Here is a 26,000-nt window from a genome sequence, read left to right on the forward strand (position 1 = left end):
CTACTAGAGATGATGACATTATCCAATCACTTCGGAACATCCCAGTGTATGCCAGATGTCTTATCTACCCAAATAAAGACATATTTATCTTTCCCGATATAACACAGAGATTACTCTAAATTATGGGAGAGTAAAATGCCTTGTCAGGTGAAATTTGACATGAAATATCATTATATTGATCAAGAAATAAAGAAGACATCGTAGGAGGAAAGCAGAATTATTGGTTTTTATTTTTGTTTTATTTTGGATGTGGTCTCATTTTGGTCTGGCATATCTAAATCATGTTGCATTGCTCCGAAGGCAAAGTATGTCACAACACAAGCTGGAAGAATTTTGCTGTTTCCCCGACCTAGACATAGCCATATCTAGAAAACAAACCTCCTGTGTGGCGATTAGCCCTGAACATAAATAGGCAATAACAATAACATTGCGTTAGTTTTTATTGTTCTATAGTTCTGTTACCATTGTTTTACAATGCACATGTATTTACCAAAACAAATCAAATAATGTTAAAACTTTTCAAAAGAGATTGTTGTGTTTTGTATGTTTCAAATGTTGTTAAAATTTTCAACAAACTTTCTATAAAAACAAAGTCAAATGTGTATTTTAAAATTTTTAACTTGTGTACTAAATGTAATGAAATAGTTATGAAATAGTTATATGATTTATCACAATTCAATAAAGAAACTCACTCATGAATTGGTTCATTGTCATCCAGCGGTCCATCATGCTGTACAAATGCATACACGCTAACTTCCAGGACGTTCCTGTTTAGGCAGTTGTCTATAAATCTCTGATGATGCGTAATGCACTCCAGCCCTGCATTCTCATTTTTCTGCTTGATAAAACCGAATTCAGCACAAATACTCTTCAGACTTCTCTGTCACTTGGCCTAACCTCTTCTGAATTTGCTGCACCGCCGTTCACTCTAGGCTCAAACTGATACGGAAGTACTTACATATGCCTGTGGATTTCAACGAGGTCTAGGTCTTCCCGCGAATCATTTCGAAATCTGATATGCGTGACCTAAATCGTTCCGCTTTTGTTTACTCTTTTGGAATGCGGGAGAGTTATGCTAGTCTGACATCATGACGTCACGTGACAGGTAAACTCATTAAACGAAACAAAACAAATAAAGTCAAAATTTCACACCGCAGAAAATATTTGTATTTGTTTCATAATGTTCTTGTATAAATTTTGAACAGAATTAAGTAGAAAAAGCACGTTATAAAATATTGATAAAAGTCCTTTAATATATTTATTTGTTTTAACGTCCACTTTAATGTCTTTTGATCCATCCGCAGATGAGACAAGATAGGAAAAAGAGGAGAATTGAAAAATCCGTCAGTGAAAGTAGATTGCATCACTACATCCACGTACGTAGAAGACTTAATAGCTTACATTTTCTCGGAAGAAGATTTCTGTGACTTTTTAAATTGAAATGCAGATGTAATTCAACGCAGAGGCAGAAAATGAATTAAATGGTATAGCAATTTAATTTTTGTTGTGTAACTTGGCATTTTGATTGATGTATAATACACTACCAAAACCTTAACGTATTTTGTTGTATTAGATATAATAAGACTTCAATGTTAATGCATCTACCAAGACAGCAGGTCTAGTGACAGAAGTTGACGTCGTAGAAGACGTGCGTAAGGATTCTAGCTTTGAAAGAAAACTTTGGGGCAAGAATTGCACAAGAATCGATTTGTTCTGCATATATGTTTTTACAGAGGTTCTGTTGACGCCACCATCTTGGTACAGTGCGGTTCATATTGGAAGTACAATGGAAAAACCGAGATAAACATTCAAATTGGCAGTTCAGATGAATAATGCATAAACCGTTAAGCTATATCACAAAAAGATGATCCTTTCAAAATCGCTAGAATAATGTAAAACAAAACAATGAGGAATATTTAAGTTGACTGACAAACCAGTTATATTATATTTGCTCGAATTGCTTATCATTAAAAAAGACCACTCTTAGACCACTCATGAAATTAGATCTGGATGTTAAAAAGCAGTGATCTAAAATTTCAACCAAAACTTCAAACACCTTTTATAAACACATTTTCATACTGTTAAGCCCATCACAGCTGTGTTTGTTAATTAGTCAAACCACACGTGATGGAAGTAACATAATACAGTAACAGACTTATCATCTGACGTGTACAAATTATACTGTTGTGAAGAATCCAAAATCGGTTTATTGCTCTAATGGCAGTTATACATTTGCTGATTTTTACTTTCTCCTTTATCCAAAACTTTTACTGACGACATTTGGACCAATTTTGGGGTTTAGACCAATTTTGGGTTTCTACCGTTATCTGGTATATGGATTATCCTCCATATACGATCACGGCAGATAGTTATGATGGAGAGTGGCTGTGTATCTTGTAAATACCACCACTGTCAGATCTGTCTACGAGATGTAAACGCCGTATTCCGGAATTTTCCATCTGCCTCTCCCTACGTTAATTAGAAATACACTTGGATCACACTGGGATTGGTATCACTGAGAAAGATTCCGTCCTGTGTGTTATTAATTATCAGATAGACACATGGGTTGTCCATTTACAAGACAAACTTATCCAACCTTCCGGAAATTGAACGAGACCATTTTCACTTTATATTCCTATCCTTAAACGTCTCTGCATAAGACAGCCGTCTGCAACTACTTGGAACATATTTTTTCGAAGACATTTGTTCGTCTGTTGGAGACAGCGAACGGACAATGTTAACGACGGCGAAGCATAAAAGTCTGCTGTGCATGTCAAGGTATTCTGAGTTACTATTTACATACACTTTTTAGTCTTTTCTTACAAAAACAATTATACTAAGGTCCATCCGAATCTTCAAAAGTAGGTACTATTTGCTTTTGTGATTAGAAAATAGCTTTTAAGACAGGAACGAAGGGGAATAAATTATACATTCACTTAACTAATTTGACGACAGTTCTGTTACTGCAGACTGATTTTTTTTTCTTTTTGTTTCCTATTAATTTTATCGGAGACTCCGTTTGAAAATGCATATTCCGCGTCTTGCTTCTTAAAAGTAGACAGTGCCGCAAAGGAAGCTTTATCGCTAACAACAGTTGTTTTTAAACTTCATTTTACCGATTAAAAACCATTCATTAAACATATTTGAACAACTGCGTGGCAGTAGGAATGGAATACATATACCAACAATAAATTGCCCTCCGTAAAACATATTATCGGTGAATGGTCTCCATGATATAGAGACAACAATAAAGACGAAGTTGCCCTTGCCCGTCTTCGAATATGCCATATCTATCGTACACACTCATATATGTTGAACGGCGATGCACAGGATATGATGAGCCCTTCATCGTTAAACATTTTATATTGGACTGCATTGACCTTCTGTCTTCTCGAGAATGTTTTAATCGTAATAGATATTACAAGTCTAAAACCCTTTTTGATACTGTTGAGATTTGTAAAGTTCCAGTTTACCTGAAAAATGTTGGTCTATATAATAGACTCTGACGTACCGCTGTAATCTTTTGTGATAATATACCCGTTTAAGATTTTTAGCGTTTGTCTTTTACCTTTTAGTTTGTTTAATGTTATTTCCATTTAGATGGCTGTGTGTTTTACAGGTTGATGACCCTAATGACCTTTTTATGTGTTGACGGGCCGTTATGAATGTTATAATCATGATAATAATAATAATATTTCATCGTCTCCTACATTTAATATGGAACCCGTTCTAAACAGCCTTTAAAATCACCTTTTCCTGTTTCGCCGTTCTGATGGTTACGTCGATGAACAGAACTATCAATTGCCATCATAAATGCCAAAATGAATGAACAAATAAATAAATACAATTAGATTTAAAACCTTAATTCAACACAACCTGAAAGCTAATCAAGAGTTTTATGCCTTTTTCTTCTTCAATTGGCAATCGGGAATTTTATTTGATGTGAACATTTTAGGTTTGTAGCAAAATATAGAGGTTTCAGTCATAGGGTTTCTTGTACAATACACATCAAACATCTTCACAGGTTTCACTCCTTTGCATCACTGCATCAGAAAAACACCAAAAAAGAAACATCATTAATAAATAAAATAGCTTTTGATGCGGAACGAAAGCATGACAAAATATGACGCGCCATCACGCTGTTTATTATTATTATTGCAATCTTAACAGCATGAAAGGTCATTAGGGCCATCAACGGGCGAAATACACAGCGATCCAAAAAGGAAATAACATCAAACAACCTAAATATAAAAGACAAATGCTAAATGTCTTGAAAGGTTATATTATCACAAAAGATTAAAGATAATTCACACTGTATAGGAAAGATACTTATGAAGAAAACAGATAAAAAAGTATTACAAACCGACATATATCGCACCAACTTTTCCATAAATTTTTCCTTTTTTGCCAGATGTTTATTTTTGAAATGGAAGCGAAAAGAACAATTAAAACTATTGTCTTAGCACTTACGTGTCAGTTATGTTGTGTCTGAGATGCCTGGCCTGACGTCAGAACGAGGAAGGGAGTAAACTGAATTTCTACAGAGGCTTTACTCAGGAACATCCAGGTGTAGGAAACATCAACAGTGGAGTGTCTTGGTTGTAAAGTCATTGTATCACGCACTGAATCATTTACGATAGGTTAATGTTTTCCCTGTTGACCTGTGAAGTTACCATCAAATTGTTCAACATGTATGTGTACCTCTGGGATTATGTAGGCAAAATAGGATGATAAATGTTGTTTAGGTCGTATCTGCAATTTCAAAAGTCCAAAAAAAGATCGTTTATGGGTCTCGTACTCTGTACCCAAGTACAAACGTACAGTGCGTGTTTAAACTGTAACAGTTCTACTTGTGCTTAGAAACAGCTTCTAATCTTTAGTGGATGTACATGAAAGTGACAAAATTTAGCATACTTGGTAGAGCAGTATGATAAAAGTACGGTAAAATATCAACGAGAACAAAACATACACAAATACTCCCAAAATATTAAAGGATGAAAAGATCATGTGTCCAAGTACAGTAGGACAAGCGTTTACTGCTTTTTGACGATACCCGCCATTTAAATGCAGGTCGATATATGTTAGTTCATTTTAAACGATATTCCAGAGTGATAGATACCAGACGATAAACTGATAAACAAGATATCTGAAAGCCATTGACGATTTATCACAAAAAATAACCAAGGAATCCCAAAAGGTTTGTCGAAAATGGATTAATAGATATTCCCAGGGAAATTAAGAAAACATCATCATATGAATATCAAAGTGAATTTAACAATAAACAAAATACCATTAAGTGGAAACTCCCGAGGGATTAAGACAAGATATCCAAATGGGATTGTCAAGATACTGTATGAGTATTTAAATTAGAGAACTCTTTATTTTAGCGCTCCGGAATGGAGTTAGACGTATTAAGATCTTAATCTTCAACCTGCACTTTGACGGCTAGAGTAACTTTTCAATTAGCAGATATGAGTATTTAAATTAGAGAACTCTTTATTTTAGCGCTCCGGAATGGAGTTAGACTATTAAGATCTTAATCTTCAACCTGCACTTTGACGGCTAGAGTAACTTTTCAATTAGCAGATATATGTTTTTTTCTGATACACCCTACAATTTTCCAGCTGTTCTTTAATGATTAAAGATGTGTAGGTATTGCTGTATTTGTTATGAAACTTGCCATACCATACAAGTTAGGTGATTATTCTAACTGACCAAATGATTATGTATTTATATATATGTGATCATCACCGAATTATTGTACTTGTTGTGTTCTCATGCTCAACACGGGACAATTTTAGCGCCGCACCCGAATAAGCGCAATGACTTAACTCTCTGATATTAGAATACCGCTAAAATAAGTTCACACACGAGTGAGCTTTGTAATATTAAAAGAGTTTAATTATTAATAAGAGACCTAGAGGCTTTAATATGAGATTATAGAAATATATCCAGTAGAGATTAGTATTATATTTCACCCTTTGTAGACTTGAATCTTAGGATAATTGGTATGATATATCTTGATATCAAAACCATTGCTGCAGTAGACTATTAAGCCTTGCTGATGAATACAAACTTAAAATATTTAATGTTTTATATATACATGTATACTCAATTAAAGAAAATCGTATCTTATTCTTCTGTAACACCACAAGATGCATGTTGAAAAAATGTTATGAAATATGTGAATGATGTACCGCACTATGTATTTACTGAAATTAGTTGTAAATACTTTGGCATGACAGCAAACATTGCCAAGAGTGTCTAATCTGAAGGGAAATTGCAAAGATACAAACCGGATTCCCACCGGAAATGTTTCTCTATGATGTAAACTGGAATATGTTGGTTTTCGCGACTAACACGCACTGTTCAGTACAGCTTCACGCCATAAAAAATGAAACGTGTGATTATGAATAATTTTAAAAGAGGTTCGTTACTATGGTGACGGTGTTTAAAACGTTGATTGGTTTAAATTCTTTAATGAAGATGGGACATATGTCTGCGAATGCCAGGGATGTTCGGAATCCTACTGTATCTATTTATAAACATAATGATAACAGTACATCAATGTATATCCGAAGGCTCGGTAAGTGCGGTGTGTCCTAAGGTTATAAGGCAGGTTAAGTTTTGTTTATATTTCTTAACGTCTTTTGAACCACTGTAGTAGCATGGCGACGGTCTTCTGGTGCCTGTGGAAAGTATGTGACCGACAGGGGTGACTTAGGCAGTAAGTATCAGGTTTTGTAGTACTATAAAGAGGGCATCAATTCTACACTGGTAATTACCACAATTGGAGTGCAGCGATCTTATTGAAAAAAATTCAATTTCAGATGAGATGATAGATACATTTACAAGAATATTCCCGGGTGATAGTTATTGCTGAAAGTCATTTTAACCATTCTGATGATAACGCACGATAGCTATGGACATTACCTCACGTCACGGAAATGTCAAAAACTAGCGCTTTACCGTCAGTGTCCAGAAAACCCTGATAGTATAGTGGATCAATGGTGATGCAGACAAAATGTGCTCCCAAAGGTCTACTTATCCGGTGTGGTTTTAGAGATGACCTTTCGAAACTAACAGAAAATGCTTGCGTGTATATATCGCAATGTTAACAGAAGAATATTCCTGTATTGAATGTAATGTCGAGAGAGTTCGGTAGCGTGGCGATATATTGAAGATATCACAACTTGACATGTTGTTACAGATTTCAACACGATATATCAACATTCACACGCTGATATTTAGAATGAAATGTTGGTTTTATTGAAGATCTTCGCAATATGTCATCTCTCCTACTTCGCTACATCTATTTCTAGTGGTTCTACAAAATATAATGTCTCAACATACAACCTACTTAATACACATAGTATATTCTTCATATATGGAAAGGATAAGTGCAAATTGTATTGCTATCACCTTTTTGGACACAGGCATACGAGGATTAGAGTTATCGAGGGGATTAAAGTGACGAGAGAGAGAGAGATCAATCCAGTAAACAGGTGAATGTGACATGAAAACATGATTTTAATTAATTATGGAACTGGTATACCCCCTCAAAACAACAAAAAACCTGCATGATACAGTTTATTGCATTGTTTTGTTCTACTGTTCTAATGTGTTTTATCATATTGATGCATTTCTTGCAAACATGGAGACAGATATTACTTGTATCGTACAATGGATAATTTCCCGACCCAACGTGGATACTTGCTCAAATTAAAAATGAGAAAACGCTCACGAAATGAAATGCATTCAACCTATAGTAATTCGAATTTAAATACAAGAAAATCCGGGAAAATATCCCAAGCATGCGGATTTGCTTGAGGAGGTTTGCGTTCCTTCTGATGAACAAAATTAATACCACGGCAGGTGTTAAATACAAATTTTATGGCATTTAACTGCCTCATCAGTGAAAGTTATTATTCAAATATTCGGTCAAACACGAGTACCGTCCATCCTTTTGACAATACATCATTCAAAGAATATTGCAATTTCTCTTTCATAACAACTGTGTTCGGAAACACAATACGTCATTGTATGAAGTAAATCGATAGGACGAAGCAAGCACTTTGTGCCTTTTGTTTGTCGTGTCACATAGTGTTGGAGTGCGCGAGGTGCTGTTAGCCTATGGCTTAACTACAATAGTGATCTAAAACATAGCTCTTTCACAGAAAATGTATTCCGGTTAAGTTAAATGTCTCTCGAAATTTGATAATATGTTGCACAATGATATCATTATGGAGCCTAATTATGATTGCAATGGAATTTACGTCAAAACAGCGTTTAAAGATGACGGGACCTTTTAAATAATTTGAAATATTCCGCGACTGACAAGCTTTATACAGAATGCCAAAGCAAAACATGTAATCAGGTCGCGTGATTCGAAATACGGGTTTGCATTAGATATTGTTTGTTAAAGACACCACCGGAAATTGGTTTCATCGGTGTTTACTTCTGCACAAATGGAACCCATATGTTGATAACAGATGATGAATGCATCTGCGAAATATTTAATACCGTTTCCCCTACAAAATATGATCGTCTGGACGTACAAACCGTTCAAATTCTAATAACTAATGTTAAAAGAAAATAATCGAGAGAGTAACCTCTTCGTAATAGAAAGGTTAATAAAGAATTAACTTTTAGACAGAAACACACACGTGAAAACAATTGTCATGAAAAATAAGATACAGGGACAGAACACTAAATCAAGTGTTCAAATGTGGGCAGCAGGTTAATGTTACCAGGTCGCGATAGTGAGATTCAATGTAATGGGAGTATGAAGCTCTACTGAGTCGCGTCTAATTCAGTTCCTGTTTGGGTCCATGAACACATGAAACGGTTGCAAATATAATTTACAGGAGTAATCATTGTTGTAAAAGTAATCAGTTTAGCAGATAAAGTTGAAAAGAATTCATCTTAAACACAGACAACAATTGAAATTTGTTCTTGCGGGCTTTAGAACATGTGTTTCCGTTATCAAACAAAGAGTCAAATGGGTCAGTTTTGAAGACAGTTCACTGTTTGCCGAACAGTAAAATGTGGAGAGTTGGTTGTCAATTTGTTCTTATTGACGTTTATTTATAGAAGGATTTTATACTGTGAGTAGTCTGATTTTGTATCCAGTCCGGACTTTTTTTATCATTTACTAGGATATATTCAATAATTGCTACAACATTGATGTTTGTTTCAGAATTTGACTTCTGAAGTTGTACAAGATTATTATATGTTCTTGGGATATCAAAACAAAGCATTGCCATTGAAGCGTACACACAATCCATAATATCAAATAAAGAAATATAGAAGTATACCACTTCATGAAAGATGCTCGTCGTTGTCAATATCTTGTGAACTTGTTATCTATTGTGGAAACCACCGAGACGAAGTTGTCCTTGCCCGACTGCAGATGGGTCATACATACCTTACACATTCATATATGTTGAAAGGCGAGGATAATCCTCGGTGTATAGGATGTGATGAGGCATTCACCGTTAAACCTTTTTTTATTGGACTGCAATGACCTTCTGTCTACTCGTGAATGTTTTTATCGTAACATGTGTCTAAAATCCCTTTTTGAGACTGTTGAGATTTGTAAAATTCTACATTACATGAAAGATGTTTGTCTATGATAGAATGACTTACCGTTTTAATCTTTTGTATTAACATACCCATTTAAGATTTTTAACATTTGTCTTTTACCTTTTGGTTTGTTTAATGTTATTTCCTTTTGCATCGCTGTGTGTTTTACCGTCGATGGCCCTAATGAGTTTTTATGTGTTGACGGGCCATTAAGAACGCAATGATAATAATTATTGCAGAAACCGAGTACATCGTATCCTTTGCGAGAACGTGAAGAAATCCTACGAAAACATTCCTGTGGGCAAAGAAGGATCAACATGTTTTTTGTCTTGTTTACTTTGCTCGCACCGCAATCTTCCTCATCAGTTGCCTGAGGCTGATTCGTTGAAGAGAGGGATTAAGTCAATAGAATGAATTGTATAGAGTTTGAGTGCAAATAAAGCGATTTCTTTAGAGCAGGATTTTTTTCGAACGTTGTGAAAAGATATTCTTTTCTAATTATCATTATCGTCTCTATCAGCAAGCTGCGGCTTTGGTCTTTTGTAACACGTATATTGATCTTTTTAAGCCAGACGATTTCTTAGAAAACATGTTATCGACAATAAACCGGACATAGATATGTTCTTTAAAGTGTTGCATTGAATGGGTATCAGAATTGTGTTTAGAACGTGTAATATAACTAATGTTTTATTTTCTTGTTGGACTCTGTGATAGCCGATCTTTTTTGAGTCATTTTTGGCAACGATAAAACATAATTGGTGTTATATATAAACACAGAGCAAAATAACGTATTCAACGACGATATTTTCAGAGAAATAATCCAATCTACCGTTCGTAAAGTTTTCATAAAAGAATTCATATATTTCAAAACAAGGACAGTGGTGCTTTCTTGGTCGTCTAAATTGGTGACAAGTGACAGAAAAGAACCCCTACGTACCGGATCTGTTCTCTTCAGCATGTGATGAGTTGTAGATTATACCTTAAATATTAAAAACACGTTCAAATGCATTACTTTTAGGCAGTGTCGAGGGATGCATTAGCGATACTAAAGCCATTCTGTGAAAAGATAGAAATTCCATTAGAACCATACCAAATACTAAAACTGTTTTTGTATTTCTTTTTTTTTCAAATTTTGCACTATAACGCAAGAGAAAAAGACAATTCACACACAAAAAAAAACAACGAAATATTACTAAAAATGTCTGAAATGTTGCTATAAAGAAACATGATCGATTTGTGCTCTCATCTGTGCCCTGAAAGAAACTGATATGCAGAAGTTCGCTGTCAGTCACCACTTACAATTATACAAGTGGATTCACCAGTCAGATATTTCATAATTGCCCAAACCTGCGGGAAATCTCTTTTGTCGTGACTACAAGTAACCAGATTAGTTTGTTGGCAATGTATACGCTACTAGTATTGAATCCAAAAGAAAAAAAACAAGTTCATCAGATGGCGACGCCATCAATTACACCCCGGAAATAGATTGACATCGGAAGACTAATGCATATACATGGTTATGTTCCCGACGCCTATTTTGCATTAACTTACATAGGAAATCTACTTTCTCCTCACTATAAAGTGAAAGCTCGTTTATTTTGTAGACAGTCTAAAGTGAAAGAGATCAATAATGGAGTGCCGCGTCCCGAACTGTATACGTATTCTTTGATTTAGCTGCGTGTTTTTGAGTGGTATATTGCATATTAAATTGGTCGTTTTGGGTAGTAAGCAAGTGCAGGGTTTTGTTGTGAGAGCAACATAAATATAGTGTCTGCGAGATTTTTTACCTTTTCTCAAATTCTAATTGTGTTCCATTATACTCCCAGGGTAATCAAAACGACATGGACACAATCTGTGTTGGTTTCATTTTACAAATTTGTCATTACTTACTTGGATTGACATGGCGGAGCCAGGATGTCCTCAATTAACTTGAATGTTATTTGTGCAAATCTTTCTTCTGTTTGTGTTTGCCCTATTTTCATAGAATTTGAGACTGGAATATGATTGTTTTGATATGTTGGTATTTCTCTTATTTCAAAGAAATAATCCCTTCAACTCCTGATATAACACACGTGGGAAAATAAACACTAGAATCCGTAAAGAAAGCGCAATAAGAATGGTACCAGATGTAACAGGGGGTAAGCAAATTCCTCTAAATCATTTAAACCTCCATGTCACATTCTAAAATGGGAACACGGTAGACATCAACGATTGCGCTGGATAAGAATCAAACGTATCTTATCTCATACCCTAATAAGGCATTAAAATAATATTGAAATGAGGATACTACAAATAAAAAAATAACCTGTCGTTTGAAACAACAAAAATGCTTATATTGGAAAAAAATATAATGCATGCATATAATATATGATTTAATCAACCGTTACCTTTTATGTTGTTATTCATTGCCTTAGCGTTCCTATCCATGCCTAAATGTCATCTCACACCAACCAATAGAGTTGCTATTTCTCACTCTCAATGTTATACGGTGTTTTGTATGCGACATCATGCACGTGAGAGGGATATGATCATAATTAAATTTGGCATCTAAATGTCCTAAGTCGACTCGTAGACTTCAAATTGTATGTCCTTAGCATAACTGACGAGTACTAGCTATATGACGCAGTTACCCTCATTGTTTGGCTCTGTATTATCTTACTCTAAATCATTAAATGGTGCTATTCACTTGTGTCTTTTGTACAATCTTTTGTAAAGTGCAACCTCAAAATGACAATCTTGATAACAAAATTGAATTACAAGAAACGGCATAGTCTAAAACATTAACATGTGATATCTATCTGGCTAGATTGTTATGTTTTGGATGATAATACCCAGAGATAAGGCATGGTTATGGCAATATGTGCATGAAAACTTAGTTATTTTTCCACCATTGAAATTATTTAGGTGGAAACTGAAATCAAATTTTGTAGTTGTTTTAATAATCCTAACATTATGCATAAGAGAGAGGGAAACATTTGAAGAGTAATAGTGTTTTGCTTTGTTTCACTTGTGTGTCTTTTGTTTCCTAATTTGAATATGAATATCCTCAAACCAATAGAAGCTACATATATGTCATGTACACTAGGAATGCATTGTTCTAAAAATATTCACAGAAAAAGATGACTGATACTTTTTTGTCATTTAAGTCAGAAAATAATTGTTTTAATGGCGAAAATATTGAATGCACAAGACAAATTACAATATACCGTGACTGTAATAATGCATGTTATCTTTTCCATTTAAACTGCTGTAAATTTCTGACTATCACCGGGACGCCAGATTGCCAATACATTTGCAATCAACAATTACATTACAAATTTGCCATAGCTATCCAAACTTGACAAAGGACGGGCTCTTACAATACTCATGGAGGCAGCACTCAAGAGCAAGTAGCTATTTACTTCGGAGTTCACAAACCGACTATGAGTCGGTTAGTTCTATGTCTCAACGGCACGGTAAAAGTTGATGACAGACCGCGATCCGGACATCCTCGTATAACGTCACGGCGGCAAGATCGTTCATTAGCCATACCCACTTGCGTGACAGGACGTGAACGAGAGCCGAATCGGCACGAAATACCATTGGTAATGGAAACTTCGAATCTACTCAAAAACTGTTAGAACCATATTGCTGGAGGAAAATTTACGCTAACGTCGCCTTTGCGTTGGTTTGCCCCTGGCAAGTCAACATCGAGCGCGCCGTATGCCAAGGATGACAGCACATTTCCTAGACGTTACCAAATGAGACGTTGGAGATCCGTGCTCTTTACAGACTGATCTCGATTCAAGTTATTCAAACAGATGGCCGTCATCTTGTGTACCGGCAGAGCATCGAGAATAGCGTCTTGTAGACGCTTTTGTTTTGGAGCACATCTTTGAGGATGAATCGGTTTTCGTTTGGAAAGGAATTTCCCATGCATAAGGACACCTAAAGGATAAAAGGAAGTTAACGGCTATCGAGATGAGATCATGGGGCCTCATGCCGTGCCATTCATTATAAGACACCATTTGCCCTTACCGCGTTATTAAACTAGGTTATACAATGCAAGAGTTTGTAGACACTCTCTTGCAACCCAGAAACAACGTCCTTATTGACTGGCCACAATATAGCCCCGATTTGTCTCATTCGAACACACGTGGGGAGGAATTAAAAGACGAAATAGCTCTTTGATGAGGACGCACACGATATAAGGGATCGGTGTTACAACTATCATTATTTTTACTCAAAGAGGTATTTTAATTTAATGAAATCCTCATTCGTTAAAAATCTCGGAAGATGTAAAGTTGGATAGTCTTAATATTCGTAGTTAACGATTTCTTTCCACATTTTGGCATATTGCTCATAATGTTATTTTATTACACCGTAGAGTTGAAGTCGCGTTACTTTTTCCTGTTATTGTATATTTGTGCAAATAGGTCAGATCGAAGTGCTAACCAACGACGTTCCATATTTCGCTTCCACACAGCACAGTATGGTAGTTTGCCGAAATAACAATAACTTTGGTTTTCTAACGGTGGGTCACAATTGTCGTCATTGCATATAAGAATACCCCGTTATCAGTATTAATACGGGTTATCAGCACGAGAAGATGGTCTATCCCTTTTGTTCGGTGCATAAAATTTACATGTCGCCCTTTTTCAATCTGATTTCTTTGATTCTATCTCTTATTTCTTTCATAAGAAAGCCACCATAGAATATGTCGCTGAAAAACACAAGACTGATGTAATATGCAAATGACGTGTTAAGAAACATTTCCTTCCTCGTGGCTTTCCGCAAAGAGATATGTTAACATCTTTTTTACAATATTTTATACATCACACGTGTAACACGCAATAATCTAGATAGAGATAAAAAAACGTTTTGTGATGAGCTTGTCGCCGTCGTTTCCCAACTCTATGATTGCAATCTTGCATGTAGACAGATCTACTTCAACATAACGTGTAGGAAATTTATCGCCATTGCCTCACAAAAATTGGATTGAGATGAAAAATGGCAAACGAGCGTGATCAGTTTAAAGGAAATTGATGTTCCCCCTTCCAACGTATATATACATTTAACGATTTATTAAGTAAGACAAAATCGATGTCATCTACACAGACCAGCTAACGCGACCTCAGCAAGACAAAGAGCAGTGCAGTATATCATTCTAATTCAAATTTCTTACATTTTACTACTTTCAATCTACATTTTCTTTTTTATCGGTCTTGTCGTTCAGGTATAGAATATTTATGAATATACTTCTGGCTCTCGACGTAATAAAGAAATAGAATAAAATCCTTGCTCTCTTTTGCAAATGTCTAAGATTTGTCAAGTTAATGAGCACGTCTGAATAGAAGGACAAGACCACATCGTCCTTCTCATCGAGGCTGACGCTAAAACAACGGCCAAACTAATGATACAAAAGAGACAGTTAACATAAAAAAAACCTGCGGAAAAAACAAATGGATGAAATAAGATGTTTAGTAATGAAATATACTGTAGATGTGTCTTGGCCGACGTAGTTTTACTCCGCATGCATCTTTGGTATTAGAAAGAGCCGACCTCTCCATTACTGAACAAAGCTTCAAGAAATAAAAACTGGAAGAAATACATGCCAGAGAAAATTCAAAGATTTACGCTGTAGGTAAACATTTTACATGTTACCATGTATGAAGGATTTCTGAATTGCTGGTGTTCATGTTGTTATGTATGCATTTTGTCATATTTGTTTTATTTTCGCAATAGTGTTATTCCAAAACAGTGACAATTCTAATTCAAATATGCTGAGATAATAATTAAAAACTAATATCACATTGCCAAAAATATTTATTATCATTGAGTTTGCCTATATAATCTTTAAACGGACTATTATCATATCTATGGGGACAAACTATGCTCTTCTATTGGCAGGCATTGTTTTTCATGCGTGGCGGAATCTGTCACAATGCGCATTGTTGACGTCTTGTCTTTGCACAACAAGAAATGTATTGACATCGTTCATCGTATATACCCATACCAATTGAAAATCATGGATATGTCAGATTATTGTACATCAGCCTACCATTTCTACCTCTTCCTACAAGGACATCGACATAGAGAAGCTTTCCACTAAGCTGTATAATAAGGCTGATGATTTCCATCTCCCTGTTGTGAATTTTCCGTTTCAGAATAGCAACACCCCTGTATTACTCATCTATAGTGTGAACGTGTCGCATTTTATTCCATCTTCAAGGACTTGTTCGCAATATTACGATTTGTACGAGAATATTTTACGGTCTTTGTTGTGATTTCATCGACAAATATTATATTTCTGTGTGAATTATGAAGCTACATGTGTATGATGCCCGTCCGAAGACGCTGACTCTTCCGATAAATCTATTCTCTTGTACGAGGGCTGATTGAGTTGTGAGGAGTATAACATGTTGCATTATTTTTCAACATAAACCCGTTTAGTATTTATACACGTTTGCCAGCAATGTTTAAGGGCCTTAAACCACTTTTAAAGAAATTATTTTCTTGGAAAGTTTGGAAAGTCCTTCACTGCATATATGAGATCATCACCTGATCGAAATGACCTTTCCCAGTTTTGGAAATAGATCAAAGTCTGATGGAGCAAGATCAGGCAAAAAAAGGCAAATGCTCGATAAATTCAAAGCCGCAATCGTTAATGGCTGCCATGTCAATGACAGACTTGGGAACAGGGGCATTGACCTGGTGGAACAACACAGATTTACGCGGCACTTTTAATATTTTCTCTCAACTGCCTAAGACGTGATGCGTTATATGTGCCATTGATTCTTTGTCCCTTTTGCATATAATCTACCATTAAAATACATTCAGCATCCCAGAAAACCGAGGCTATAATATTTTCAGCTGATGTAGCAGTCTTTGCTTTCTTTGGCTAGAGTGAATCACGGCGCTTCCATTGTTGTTTAGCCCCTGGGTTGAAATGATGGACCCACGTTTTACTTTTAGTCACAAACCTCTGCAGACAGTTAGCAGGCTTTCTCTAAAAGGTTCAAATGAGCACGAGAAAAAGTCAGTCTAGTGTGCTTCCGATTAGCAGTCACAAGTCTTTGTAGTGGACTGATAGCTTCTCATTGCAAGATCTTCCGTGAGAATGGAATGTATTCATCTCTGTGAAATACCAACTATACTTGCCATATATCTTTCTGTAACTCGCTTGTCAGCCATAACAATATCATGGACTTTATTAACAACTTCTGGACTATAACAGTGACACAACGGGCGTCATCTCCAAGGCTCTGCCTGCCATGCTTAATTTCCGCCACCCATGTTTTAGGTGTTAGGTGTCGACCTTCCATGTGCAAATATTGAATCACTGCTATTTCAGCGATTTCGTCCATTTTGTAAAAGATACTTGTCTTGTTTATTTTAGAGTGTTACCTCTTCAACATACATCGACTAAATGACCCCAGTCTTCGGGTATACAAATCTTCAGGGAATATTAGAACCGAAAAAGGACATAACTGCTTTACTTCTTAAAATACAAGGCTCTCAACATAGCAAGCAGTCCTCGTACATTTTAATGTTAGATCCTTCTTTTGTTAATATCATTTACTGAATTTGAATTATAAATATCTTGATATGTTGGTATTTTCTTTTTTATATCTGTCATTCTAGATTGATCGCAGCGATACCTTTGCTCATTATACTGAATGGGGATAAATTACCGCATATGAGAAACCGCCGTATTGTTTCATAAAAAAAGAAAAATGAAACGGAGAAAGGTAACTCGTCATCTTAGAAAATGACGAGGGAAAGTCGAGAGTACCTAATCTGTGCCCGACATAAAGAAATCCTTCACCAATCTAAGCAAAGGAGCCACACCTAACAAACAGCTGACCAGTTTTATGCTTCAGTGCAGTTCACTTCGAAGATATCAAAGCTGTGCGTGTTTCTGCAAACGTATGTTCAGCTAGTTGCAGAGTACCATGCTTTCATTATCAGGGATACATTAAAAACGGAATATTGACACATCTCAATAACAGTGATATAAAGTAGAAGACGAAATAAAAAAATGATGATTCTGTCGAACGTTTCACCTGGGTCATGTCATACAAGTGCAATATTCTAATTCATTCGACGCCGCAGGTCGGAAATTGATTCTTCCTCAGTTTATGGGGCTTCAAACAACTGCACTCTGAGCGCTAATTCTGGGCGACACATGTCCATATTAATTTGGTTCATTGAGCTTCCGAAACTGATGTGAGCACTCGCTATGCACGCGTCAAGTACAGAAAGCGCTTGAGCATTTTAGGCGATCGACTCCCGGGGGATTCTAAAGGTCTTGAAGAACGGCAAACATATTCTTACATTTCCTTGCACTGCTTCAATACACAATTAAACATACGACGAATGGCGCCAATCTTGAATTATTAACAGGAACTACTAGCGAACCTTTCATTAATTATTACGTCTTTAGCCAATAGATTCTTTGTATTATTTGTACAATTGGTATAAGTTTGGTGACATGCATTTCCGTTTTTTTTTCAGTTAAGTTGAATATTGCATCAAAACTGTAATATCCCTGTGTATGTTTGCGGAATAATGACAATGAACTACTGATGATGTGGTTTATGGTTAACGCTAACTTAAAATTGCACTGTTAACGTATCTTGTATATTCATTGTAAAAATAAGGTTGAAATGGATTAACATCTAGGTTATTTGAAAAATCTTGGTGTATATAATAGACTATAACTTATCATTTTAATCTTTTGTGTAATATGACCATTTAAGATTTTTAGCATTTGTCTTTTACCTTTTAGTTTGTTTGATGTTATTTCCTTTTTAATTCGCTGTGTGTTTACCGGTTGATGGTTCCAATGACCTTTTATGTGTTGACGGGCCGTTAAGAATGTAATAATAATAACTTAATTTTGTACAATCACTCTTTGGCAAATTAATGTTCTGATAACTTCGTGTATCCACATAATTACCACATAACAAGCATAAAAAGGCAGCATTTAGCGCAGTACTTTCTAACTTTACCACTAAAATATGTACGTTTACAGTAGTTCACTTAGCAATATAAAGTAAACTGCTACTCTTGTCGATAGACTCGAGCATTTTGTAACGCGATTATTGTCGGAAATGTGGCTGTCCGTTACAATTAGTCATTTTAATGAAATAAGTTGTGGCAGAATGCATTAGCAGTCATTTGCATTCTTTTCCAAGCAGAAAAAACATCGTTCTTGAAGTCTATAAAAACCAGCAACTTTAATATCGATATGTACACATTGTCTAAATTCAAACACAAATTTGACTCGTGAAATAAGACCTGATGTTCCGGATGGGCAAGAGGTTTCTGCTTCATTGACAATACCATGCATATCATATATGTTGAATTTTACCGATCAAAATCAAACGGATACAATCAGAGACCATAGAAAACATACATATAAAACTGAAATAGATTTATCCAATTCTTCTCAGGAAACAAATCAAGAAAATACCAACATGGCAACATAATCATAATTGAAACTCAAAATACGTAAGACTGTGGCAAAATATTAACCAAACAAAGATTGACACGGAACACGGATACACCTGAAAGGTACAAAGAGAAAAAGACCAGGTATTCCGGAAGAATAATCGTCTTCTGCTTCATCGACGACGTCCGCCATGTAGACCTTGGTCAATCGAAGTAAGCAATGTCACATTCCCTAATGAAAACAAGGTTACCAACAACGGAAGAAAAGGAATACTAACGGGCTAAAAACGCATTCATCTTTATATTCTGCGATGAAATTTCTCAGCGACATTATTATGACGACCGTTGAAATTCGCCGCATACAAGAAATTAAACATTAATTTTCTTCATGAAATCTTAAGCATGCTGTTATATCGTGGTACATCACGTTTCACTCACATTTTTCTATAGCTGGTGAAACTATATATCCAAAGACATAGAAAATTGAAAAAAAAAATCTGTATAATTACTTGAAAATTATAAAAAGTTGACAAGGCTTAAAACGACCATTACGATCTTTTGATAATGATTGATGATTTATTTTGAGCGCATCAAAGGTATTCTTCCGATAATTGTACAACTCTAAACGCGTTGATGTGTTGTGTGTGTCGGATTAATATCTCCGTCCCAAATTTATTGAAGCGTAGTGCCTGCTAGGGATTGATAATATCATCGAAACCGGTGACTAAATCTTGTCGAAAACGAGAATGCCAAAAGCATATCTTAATGTGTTTACGAGGTATAAACATTAACAAAGATGGCTGACTCTGTAAACTAATAGTTATTGTATGGACAAACATATTCTTCATGAGACACTAACGGCAAGAAAACAAGCAAATATATATATATTCTAAACACAGTGCCGATCACCAAAACCTTTATGAAAATAAAAAAACAAAAACATAAAACTCTGCCATCACACTGTAGCAGGACGTAAAATTAGCTTTGTGGTAGAATGAAAATGATAAAGTCAAGACACTGTTCGGGTTGTTCTATATGGATAGGCTATGTCGAAATGGTACCACTCGGATGCCTTCAGGAACCGATGCATACTAGATAGGTATACGGTTGTATTTATACTAAAATGTTTTGAATCTGTTGGTTACACCTTATATAACAGGCTAACAAATACGAATTAGTACATGAGTAGTTGTCATTTATTAATATTATCATATTACTAACGGCCCGTCAACACATAATAGACTTATAAATAGGAATGGTCGTAGATTAGGTTGTTTTCCACAATATAAGTATACATTGACCTTCATGCGAACTGCCTAGATAGGGCTCGGGTAATTACTTATATAATCAGGGAATGAATTAAATACTTGAGCATGTGTATTATATTAGGTAACAACTGTATGCCTCTGACTACTGGTCAATACATAATTGTCCACTGGTCGATACTAGTCAGTAACTTTAGATAGTTTCATTCTGGCATTTAAATTATGATAAAACATCTGACAAATGTCTAACTGAACACAGTTCGGATGAGTTAATTAACTCGTTTATTTACGTTTTAATAGTTCTGACGCATGATATAATAGTACGCAAAGTTGTCCATTGAAAATTGCTTGATTTTTTAAGGAAGAGAGAAAGATACGACGGTCATTCTTAGTTTTTCTTAGTTTTAGATGTAAAGTTTTATATCCTGTCTTCACTGTCGTAGAAACGCAGAGCACATAATCTCATAAACGGAAACTGGATACGTTCCTGCCTAATTTTCAAACCGGAAATGGTCATAAATTCGCCATACGATTTTGTCTGGTTATTTTATGTTCCAGTTCAATTAACAAAGACAACTTTAAGGGAAACATTTTCAAATTCATATGAAACAGACACTTTACTATCGATAGTTTGAACTTTCATTTCCTTACTCTTTGATAATCTAAAGAGATGTTTGGAGGACGTTATTTCATCCGGCTACGTCAACAACCATATTATGTACGGGGATCTCGATTGATTTGTTTTGTAATTCTATATCTCAGAATGTGATTAGTAATATTCCTTTGGATCAAATAACAATAAGATGACTGAATAAAGACAATTTGATTCCGACGCATTTCAGATATCTTTTTCGATTGTCGCAAAAATAGCCAATTTTTAGGATGAAAACATTGAAGACAATTACACAGTCGATTACTTTTAGGAACGACATTGATCCATGTTTAATCTGAGAAAAAGTGTTTTGGATTTGGTTGGTGATGATATATAATTCTTTTCCCTTCCTGAAAAACTGTTTTAATGTATTGACTGGGTTTGTCGCAGGAATTACAAATGTATTTCCTGCCTTTAGATGAGTCAGTATTGTAGGAAAATTATTTCGAATTATAGCTGTCCAATGCCCGTGACATAAAACATATTGAATTATTCAATACAATCTACATAACATTGAGTAGGCTCTATTTACACTTGGTCTTATTCTTATTTTTTAGTGATCGCCGTGTAAATCTTCTTTATTTTTCTTTAATTCTATTGAAATTAAATTACGGTCCTGTTTGAATTGTATTGATTTTTCCTGGTCATTACATAGCGTATATTGATGATATTTACAACGTGCTTATATCATACCCTTATCTTGTATACGTGAGCATGGCGATTCGCATGGTCCCTAATTATTGCAGGAACGATATAAAACTCATATTAAGCTTGTTTATGGTGTGATATTTTTTTCATTTCAGTGTGGTTTTGGGCCAAGGTACTTTGTCAATATCTGCACGGATTGTTAAGAAAAAGGGTTAAGATTAACGAAGTTTGTTTATGGTAAGTTGAAAAGCTATTTAAAAAGATGTCCCGTTTCGTTTAAAAAATATGTTCTACCGTAATTTAGTATCTCACCTGATTTTTGCAGATCCGTGGCCTGGAAAAACTTAGTCCGATGTCAATATTCAGCGGTTAACTAATCACAGTTCTTGGTGGTCAGAGACAATCACTCGGTGTGTAAACAAAAACAATAACACCATGCTTTTTTTTTTGTCACGTGGCATATCAGATGTGAAATAGATGTAGTTGTGAGAAAAACCATGTTTCACTGTAAACACAGTCATAAAATACTGATGGAACTTTACCTCGAAAAGGAAATTAATACCTGAGATAGTTTTGTTCTTTTCGGCGCTGACCAACTTCCTCTCTGTGGTTTGTCTTTATAGGAAGATGTGTACCAGTGTTTATATGAACTTTTGATAGTTTATCATTAGCTTTGCTGTCAATCCTCTTTGTAGCAAGATGGTTGATTTCAGATCAGTTTATGGTAGTGTGATGTTGAACTCAATAAGATTTAACGCGGTTTTAGATGCTCTATCACTGTTTTCTGTGCCAAGAATTCAGACAATTGTTATACATTTTCGCTTTGAAATATGATATATTCTAAGCGCATTTGTGTAATAAGGTGGGGATCAGGGCATTTTTTAAAGTCACAAGTTTAAAGACTTTTTGTGACAGACAGAGAACACGCCGTTTGATACAATATAGTTTAGCGTAAGATCAATGGTGTATGTTTATCCAGAACTGTTCCGAAACCTGTCGGGAATTGAACAAGTATAATATGTGTAGAGCTTTGTAGGATGTAACTCGAGATGTTTAATATATAGAATAAATGACAGTTCTGAGCCAAATATATTACCAAGAGAATTTTTGTTAGTTGGACAACTGGTGTAAATTACACTACAGAGTTTGGTTTATACCAATGCGTTATTTCTTCTCTGGCAGAAGTCTACAAATCCGTTTTTGAAATTTGTTCATACACTGTTGTATTTGCTATTGTGTTGTGTGTGTATTTTTGACCTGTAACAGACCAAATAACCTTTCAGAGAACAACTACGTTGTCAATGCTATCAATTTTGAGGCCGGAAAGTGTAACAGTCACCCTCCCACCCTGTGAAGCTCATGAGTTTTGTCTTTGCGGTGTCAGAGAAGAATAAATGAACTCAGACTTTTGTCAGATGTGTAATTCAAAATAAAATGAAGACCTCCACGCATAACAATATTATACAGATCATTCATGTAACCATACTGCCACGTGGTATTGTATGTCTTTTCATATCGAAAAAAAATATGGCCAATAGGTGCTGTTTTGGCGACGAAATATTTTTATTGTTAGCCTTGCACTGTCCGTTATCCCTTTTAGAAAAATAATTATTCGCTTTGGTGTCTTTTGTTAAAAGGGATATTGATCCCACTAATACTGTATTGTCACTTCCAATTATTTTTGTTATGATTTTTTTACAAATCTGGATGAACGGTAGATCAATACATTTGATAGTTCCCATTTAATTTAACATGTTATAACAAAGTGTATTAAACAAAAAAAGAAAGGTTAACATGTTTCCTTGGCGAATACCTGTAAATGAGTGAAAACAAAATGACGTTTGTGCAATATTAGCAAATGGTATTGTTTTACATTACAAAATCCAAGGGGGTTACTAAAATTATTCAAGCGTGAAAGTCTGTATTAGCGGAAGAGCTGCACGAGGTATTCTGCGACTAACTTGAATTTCCTTAGGACTTAGAAATCAACTTTATCATTATGCCCCGGCTGTCACAAGTACAGAGAGAAAGGGCTGTAGGCATGATCCAGGCTGGGGAGTCTCGCCGTGGAGTTGCACGGCATTTTGGTTACAGTGTAAAGACAATTTGCCAGTTGGTAAGTCGTTTAAACCAAACTGGGTCAACATCCGATCGTCCCCGAAGCGGCCGACCCCGTAAAACCACCGCCAGGGATGACCGTCGTATACGTTTGATACACTTACGCAATCGATTCGTAACAGCAGTAGAGACTACATGGACATTGTTTGGGCGTCGTGTGTCTCCCCAAACAGTCCGCAACAGGTTGAGGGCCTACCAATTGAAAGCGCGACGTCCCTACACTGGACCCATTTTGTTGCGACGTCACCGTAATAATCGGCTTAACTGGACCCGTGTTCACCGTCGTTGGGCCTTACGACAATGGAACAATGTTCTGTTTTCAGATGAGTCCAGGTTTTGTCTGCAACACGGTGACGGAAAGCGCAGAGTGCGGAGGCGACGAGGGGAGCGTTTTGCGAACTGCTGCGTCGCAGAACGGGACCGCTTTGGCGGCGGAAGTGTAATGGTTTGGGGTGGTATTTGTGGGGGACTCGTACCAGGCTTGTTGTGTTAATTGGCAATTTAACCGGCATTCCATATCGGGACGAAATTTGAAGACCAGTGGTTCTGCCATTCATAAGACGCCATGGCGTTGGCGCCATTTTTCAACAGGATAACGCACCAGCGCACACCAGTCGCGTCAGCAGAACTTTCTTGCAGCAGAATAACGTACAGGTGTTAGCTTGGCCATCTAACCTGATTTGTCACCGATTGAGCATGTCTGGGACGTTCTTGGGCGACGCGTGAGAGAACGTCAAAATCAGCCGTCAAACTTGCAGGAGCTGGCCCAAGCCTTGATCGCTGAATGGAACAACATCTATCCGCCGGTTTACGAGTTCCATGCGACGACGCTGCAATGCTGTTTACTTCGCAAACGGTGGCCATACCCGTTACTTATGGTGTTACCTTTGAAATTGACCCCAACGTCCTTTACAGTCGAACAAAATCAACTGAACGCAAAGATGTATAACGAACCATGACTGCAGTTTTATCATAATTGATCAATTACTTTATGCGTACATGATTGGTAAGGATTTATGAAGGGTTAATTAATTAATCACAGAATAAAGTAGTGTTACCTTTCTTTTTTTGTTTAATATATAATGCATAGATATCGTCCCGTACTAATATAGTATATGGACACCTATAATCTTCATTGTTCTTTCAGTGATGCATTTGGGATTGACTTCCGGTATGGATTAGAAAGGACATTATATCCCGGCTCATTAGAAAATAAATAATTTTACACTTTACCCCATCACTGTTATCAAACATTTTGAACTGTACATCATCATTTTGTAAAAATAGGTTATCGAATAAGCCAAGCAGTGTTCTTATACCCTAAATGTGTGTTTAGGATACTATTTTTTAAACCTATTGAGAGTGTTGACGGAGAGTTCAGCCAGGAATAACTATCAAACTTTTGGAGCCTGTTCGTAGTAAGCATGGGTCCATTTAAACAAGAAAAATCAGGTTATTTCTGTGATAAACTTGATAGTAGCATTTCCAGTGAAATAGCATCGCTAAAGGAAGATATGAGCTCAATTACATCAATGGTGGAGAAGATTGAAAAGACTGGTGATAAACATGATACTACATTAGAATATGTGGTAGGGAAAATGAAAATTCTACATGAGAAAACCATCCCAAATCTAGAAGTTAAACTTGAAACTGAGACAAATGAGAGAATCGCTCTTGAATAATGGGGCAGAAAGTGGAATTAAGTGCTGCGAAGTATTCCCGGCAATACCATGGACCTCCCTTGTTGAAGTTCGCGGCTTCTGTAAGGAAACCTTGGGGGTGCCTGCTCATATCGCAGATGCCGTGTTGTTTCAGACAATTCACCGACTACCAAATGGTCCCGAGGAAAAGAGGAACATTATAGTACGTTTTTTAAGTCAAGTGTTGATCCTTGGTTTTAAGATAAAACTCGGATCCGGCTTTGCTGTAGTCCCAGACTTACCCCAATCATTAGCACAACTACGCTACGAATTGCTCGGGAAGAGTCTCCCTGAGGGCCTGCGAAGGAGGACCAAATTAGTTTATCTGAAGTCCTATCCATTTCTAAAATTGGTGGAAAAGAACTGACATTTGGTGGTGGCCATGTTCCACAAGCTATGATTATATTCAAGTACTTGATGTACTGACAATAACGTCTGATTTGCCTAAACATTATAAAGTCATTATTCATTATTAATCCACCTTTTTTGTCCCAAGTTTGTGATGATATCTCTACATTTCATGTTTCAGTAAATATTCAAAATACAGATTAAACAATACCACGAAAACAACTGTGTTCATACCACAGCTTATTTTCT

The 26,000-nt window shown here is 36.0% G+C and overlaps 1 pseudogene; it reads right to left on the bottom strand.

The window, feature by feature from the left end:
• Positions 1 to 227: 227 nt before the first annotated feature.
• Positions 228 to 25,744, bottom strand: LOC132554448 (uncharacterized; annotated as a pseudogene).
• Between the last annotated feature and the right edge of the window lie 256 nt (positions 25,745 to 26,000).

Source organism: Ylistrum balloti, unplaced genomic scaffold (assembly GCF_031769215.1).
Source record: "Ylistrum balloti isolate Yb309-2 unplaced genomic scaffold, AGI_CSIRO_Ybal_v1 Utg370406, whole genome shotgun sequence".
Lineage (NCBI taxonomy): Eukaryota > Metazoa > Mollusca > Bivalvia > Pectinida > Pectinidae > Ylistrum > Ylistrum balloti.